Source organism: Macrotis lagotis, chromosome 1, assembly GCF_037893015.1.
Source record: "Macrotis lagotis isolate mMagLag1 chromosome 1, bilby.v1.9.chrom.fasta, whole genome shotgun sequence".
In the NCBI taxonomy this organism is placed as follows: Eukaryota; Metazoa; Chordata; class Mammalia; order Peramelemorphia; family Peramelidae; genus Macrotis; species Macrotis lagotis.
This window is the reverse complement of record NC_133658.1, coordinates 163334657-163340694: the sequence shown is the minus strand read 5'-3', so window position 1 is coordinate 163340694 and position 6038 is coordinate 163334657. Positions and strand designations below refer to the sequence as shown.

At 38.7% G+C, this 6038-nt stretch overlaps 1 pseudogene; it reads left to right on the top strand.

The window, feature by feature from the left end:
* Positions 1 to 1734: 1734 nt before the first annotated feature.
* Positions 1735 to 5786, top strand: LOC141518377 (ornithine decarboxylase pseudogene; annotated as a pseudogene).
* Positions 5787 to 6038: the final 252 nt, after the last annotated feature.

The following is a 6038-nucleotide window of genomic DNA, read 5'->3' as shown; positions in this document are numbered from 1 at the left end:
GGATTTGTATACTCAGTGCGTTTCAGTGTCTAGCATGTAATGGGGACCCAAAAATTCTGTCTCTGTCCCTGTTTATCAATCATCTATCATCCATCCACCCATATATCTATCTAGTCTCCATCCATCTAACTATCTACCTATCTATTTATCATCTATAATTGTTTTTGAATTTCTTATGGGGTACATTCTATAAATCATGGGTAGGACCTGAAGATCATATCTGGAGCTATCTTTTCATTATAATGAACTACTGGCATGAATATCATCCTAAACATGCCCACCTCCTATTTTTGTGAGGTTACTAAGGAAACAAAGAGATAGAAACATGGAAGGTACTTACAAGATGAGGGAAGATTTAAGTTTTAGTACTTTTATGGATATGTAATTATTTTCATTAATATAGACGTAAGGTGCAGTTTCTATTGTGCAGAGAGAAAATCATCTATACCAAGGAATCTTTTGGATTCTGACATAAATCTTCAATATAGGAGCTGCCTAGCAAATTGGAGGTGTTCCCTTATGTTTTCTTTTTAATACTTCATGAGCACCAGTGCATCATTCTAGCTGCTGACCTGATATCCACTGCTCTCAGTTCATGAATGGTCAAGTTATATTTTCAATTATATGTGTCCTTGGCATGACTTTTCTGCTTCTCTTTGCATTCAATTTTGATACTATGCAGTAGGCTACTTATACCCACTATAAGTTTCTCCTTTAGTTTGAGTTACTTAAAATTTTAATTATTTGGTGACTATAAAGAATTGTTTTTGTCTTGAACATAGCAAATGCTTAGTGATATGCTTACTGAATAGATTGGAATTATTCTGTTCCACAATTCATAACAATGTGATATTACCAGAAGACTTGCTGATAAAAGATGAGATTCTATTTTGGGGGGGGTGATAGTTTGAGGTTGATAAAATAATTAACCATGTCTGAAATGCAAGTTTCTTTTCATTTTTTTTTATTCAATTCTGAGTTCAGTTAATTATCCACCTTTATTTTCTAAGAAATATGAACTGATAGATAATCTAGTAGACTACTAATCTAATTTTATATTACAACATAACCAAGAGACATTTTTGTGTACTTGTTTTTATATATAGATTATTAGATCTTCTTTTTGGCAGCAGCATACCATGTAAGTTCAAATATCACCTCTGAGGATTATTTTTTATTACTAACTGAGGAAGCAATTAAATTTCCCATACCTTAGTATGGTTATCTGTAAAATAAAGGAATTAGAATAGACAGTATTGAGGTCATTTCTAGTTCTAGATCTCTGATGTTATGAATGGCCATGATTCTCATTGAAGAGGTTTTTTGTTTTATAATTTGATATACTCAGCATGATATTATTTGTAATCAAAAGCACATAGAGGTCAAACCCCTTCAGGCTCTGCAACCAGTAGCTCCTCTGTCACCAGCTTTCATGCCACGTTGGGGCTTGGCATGGCTCCTCCAGCTGGGCAGGAGGTGGCTGAATGTGGGTGGAGGTTGCAGGGAAGGCATTGTAGCCATCAAATTCCGTCCATCTTGAGCATCTCCATGGAGTCTGCCCATTCTGTCCATGCCCTTTAAGTGTAACGGCGGCACCGAAGGCACAATCATAGCCTTAACAGGACTTCGTCTTCCTGGGTAACCACCTTTGGTGCAAAGCTGGAAATAGCTTGTCTCTAAATTTAATCCCTTAGTTTTCTGTTTTGTTGCATTTTAGAGGAACATCAAGAAACTATGAACAACTTTAGCAATGATGAATTTAACTTCAGTTTCCTACTGCTAAGGATATTCTGGACCAGAAAATTAATGAAGTTTCTTCTTCAGATAATAGATGCCTTCTATGTTGTTGACCTTTATGACTTTCTAAAGAAACATCTGAGATGGTATAAAGCTCTTCCTCCAGTAACTCCTTTTGTTAAATGTAATGACAGCAAAGCTATAGTGAAGACACCTGCTACTATTCAAACAGGCTTTGATTGTGCTAGCAAGACTGAAATACACATAGTACAGAGTGTTGGGGTGCCTCCAGAGAGGATAATCTATGCAAATCCATGCAAACAAGTGTCCCAAATTAAGCATATCACCAACACTGAGGTGCAAATGATGACTTTTGATAGTGAAGTAGAGCTAATGAAAGTTGCCAGAGCCTATCCAAAGGCAAAGCTGGTTTTAAGGATTGCCACGGATGACTCCAAAGCCATCTGTTGGCTAAGTGTTAAATTTAGTGCCACTCTCAAAACTAGTAGGCTTTTCCTTTAGTGAGCAAAGGAAATGAATATTGATATTATTGGAGTTAGTTTCCATGTGGGAAGTGGCTGTACTGATCCAGAAACCTGTGTCCAAGCAGTTTCTGATGCCTGATGAGTCTTTGACATGGAGGTGGAATTTGCTTTCAGCTTGTATTTACTTGATATTGATGGTGGCTTTCCTGGCTCTGAAGATGCAAAGTGTAAGTTTGAAGAGATCACATGTGTAATCAACCCGGAATTGGACAAGTATATCCATTTTATCCAAGTTGAACGAATGGTCCAGAAATCTGAATAGAGTCTAGGTTGCACTGATTGGGGAAGATGAAAAGGACAAGAGATGGTATTCAAGATTTTCAATAGATAAGAACTAGATTAAAATTACTTTTACATCTTCTCCAAACACAAATAAAATCCTGAACCTACATCAGGAGTTTAACAACTAGTTATTTAAGAAATTAGAAGTCACTATGATGGTTTTCAAGTATTTTTATTTCAACAATCCTTTTAAATTTCTAGTGTAATTACTGTTTTATTTTGAGAATGGGGAAACAAATCATAGGCTTTTAGATTAAAGTTGGAAGACAACTAAGAAACCATGGAGTATAAACTCTTCCCTTTATAGGTCATGAAGCCTAGACCCAAGACTTGTGTGGGTTCAGAGATCTAGTTAGTCTTTGAGTATGTATTCAAGCTCAGTATTCTTTACTCCAAGGTCAGGATTCCATTGTCATGTTGCTTTTCAGAGGCTTATAAAAAGTAAGATGGAGTTAGTAGCAACAATTATTTAAATACTCATCTAATTCCTTTGAAAAGTAATGGATATGGGGTAATCATGGTATCAGAAAAGTTTTGAGAGAGCCAGCTGAGATCTTGGTGAGGAAATGAATCATGACTCATTAAGTTCTGCCAAATTTTTGAAGTATACCAAGCTAGAATTCAGAGAAGCTAAATTTAATCTCAAAAATTGATCTTGGATACTATAGGGGGTGGAGCCAAGATAGTGACATGAGATCAGGATTTCTCAGGATCTCTCTCCAAAATATTTCAAAAACCTTATAATTATGACCCTAAATTTTTGAGAGAAAAAAGTGACAGAAAAATCCAGTGAGGTAACTCTCTAGCCCAAGATAACCTGGAAGATCTTGGGAAGGCTCTGTTCCATAGGGCTGGAGGGATATTATTGCAGTTCAGATCACCAGGCAGGAGCAAAGGAGTGCCAGCCTTCCGGAAAATATTCTGTGGTGTGACTGGGTCCCTAGGAGCACCAGCTGCTGGAAGCAGAAGCAATTTCCTGACCTGCCAGCCCAGGAAAATCCAAGCACAACTTGGAAGATCAGAGGGAGACCTCTGCCAGAGCAAGAGCAAAGCCAGGCCAGCTTGGCTATCAGTGCAGCCCTAACCCTCAGAGCAGCCACAAGCTTCAATGTAGCCACAGCCATCAGCACAGCCCAGATCCCAGGAAACATGGAAGCAGGCCTGTGTAACTACCCAGCAGGGAGGCCCCTGGCATCTGTCCCCAGAACACTCAGCCCATGGAAAGTAAGCGAGTGGTAGGAGACTACTGAAGTCTGTTCTCTGTCCCTGGGACAGGACTCTGGTGCTTTGTCCATATTCAGACGCTGGTCACAGTCTGGGCCCCCATATTGCCAGAGAGGAGGGACCCTCCTCACAGCCTTGGGGCAGAAGAATATGCTTGTGGTCATGCACAGACCAGAACACAGGCAGGAGAGCAGTCAGAGCCTCTCATAAGACCTTTGAGGAACTGAGGTCCTTGCAGGGGTAGTCTAATAATACTCAAAAGTTTGCAAAGCACCCTAAAATCAGGACACAGGCTGAGGAAATGAGTAAACAGAAAAAAAGAACCTGTCCATAGACAATTACTTTGGCTCTGTGGAGGATCAAAACACACACTTAGGACATGAAAAAGTCCAAGCTTCTGCATCTAAATACACCAAGAAATAAAGAAGTTGGACTCAGTCTATGATAGATCTCAAAAAAAATTCTTGAAAATCAAATAAGGGAGGTAGAGGGAAAATTGGAAGAGAAATGAGAGAGTTACAGGAAAAAACATGAAAACCAAGTCAGCAGTTTAGTCAAGGCGATCCAAAAATAAATGCTGAAGAAAACAACACATTAAGAACCAGTTTAGGATAAATGGATAAAACAATCCAAAATGTTAATGAGGAGCAGATGATCTTAAAAATCAGAATTGGCCTGGTGGAAAAGGAAATAAGAAAATTCTCTGAGGAAAACAACTCCTTCAAATATAGAATGGAGTAAAAGGGAGCTGATGATTTTGCAAGGAATCAAGACATAATAATTCAATACCAAAAGAATGAAAAACTAGAAGAAAATGTGAACTATCTCATTGCAAAAAAACAATTGATCCAGAAAACAGATCCAGAAGAAACAGCTTAAAAATTATTGTGCTACCTGAAAGTCAAGAGCCTTGACCTCATTTTTAAATAATTTCTACCTTAAAATTTTCCTAATATCCTAGAAGCAGAGGGCAAAATAGAAATTGAGAGAATCCACTGATTTCCTCCTAAAAGAGATTGAAAGAAATAACTCCCAGGGATATTATAGCCAAATTCCAGAACTCCCAAGAAGGAAACCATTCAAATATCATGGAGCTACAGTTAAGATTACACAGGATTTAGCAGCATACACATTAAGGGTTTGTAGGGCTTGGAATATCATAATCTGGAAGGCAAAAGAACTTAGAATGCAAATGAGAATCAACTACCCAGCAAAACTGAACATCCTCTTCCAGGGGAAAAGCCTGGAAACGATGAAATTCGGGGGGATTTCAAAGTTCCTGTTGAAATGTCCAGAGCTGAACAGCAAGTTTATTCTTCAAATACAGGACTCAGGTGAAGCATAGACAGGGTGGATAAGAAGGGTGAATTATGACAGATTTAATGGTGATGAACTGTGTGTGTGTGTGTGTGTGTGTGTGTGTATTCCTGCATGGAAAGATGAATTTGAACCTTCTCTTTTATTAGAGTAGTTAGAGGGAACAAAGGAGTGAGAGCTGAATTTGAAGGTATAATATATTGTAAAAATGTAGTCAGTGGGTGAAAGGGAAATGTACTGGGTATAAGAGAATGGAGAGGTAGAATAGGCTAAGATATTTCATGTAAAATCATCAAGAAATAGCTTTTGTAATGGTATGGTAAGGGATGAAGGTAAGGGAGAATGAGGGAGCCTTCATTCTCATCAGAAATGGCTCAGACAGGAAATAGCATTCACACTCAATAGGGCATAGAAATCTAGAAGAAAAAATAGGGAAGGGTGATGGGGGAGGGGGTATGTAAATGATGGAGGAGAGGATAGATCTTGGGAGAGGGTAGTCAAATATAACATATTTTCTTTTTTTTACTTTTTGAAAGGTGGTGGGATTGGGTGCCTTGTGTGGGACTAAGGGCCTGGGTGACTGCTGGGTCTCTGGGATGGGATGTCGGCTTGGGACCTCCTGACCCCAGGGCTGGTGCTCTGGCCATTGTGCCCCTCAGCCACCCCACAGTACACTTTTGATGAGGGACAGAATGAAAGAAGAGAGAAGATATAATAAATGGTAATGGCAAGGAATAGATGGAGGGAATTAATGAGCAACAACAACTGTGGAAAAATATGGAAGTAACTTCTCTGAAGGACTTGTGATAAAGAATGCAATCCCAGAGACAGAGCTGATGGTATCAGAACACAGACTGAAGCATGTTTTTTTTTTCTCTTTCTTTCACTTTATTTCTCATGAGGTTTTTTTTTTTATTTTTGTGGGGAGAGGGG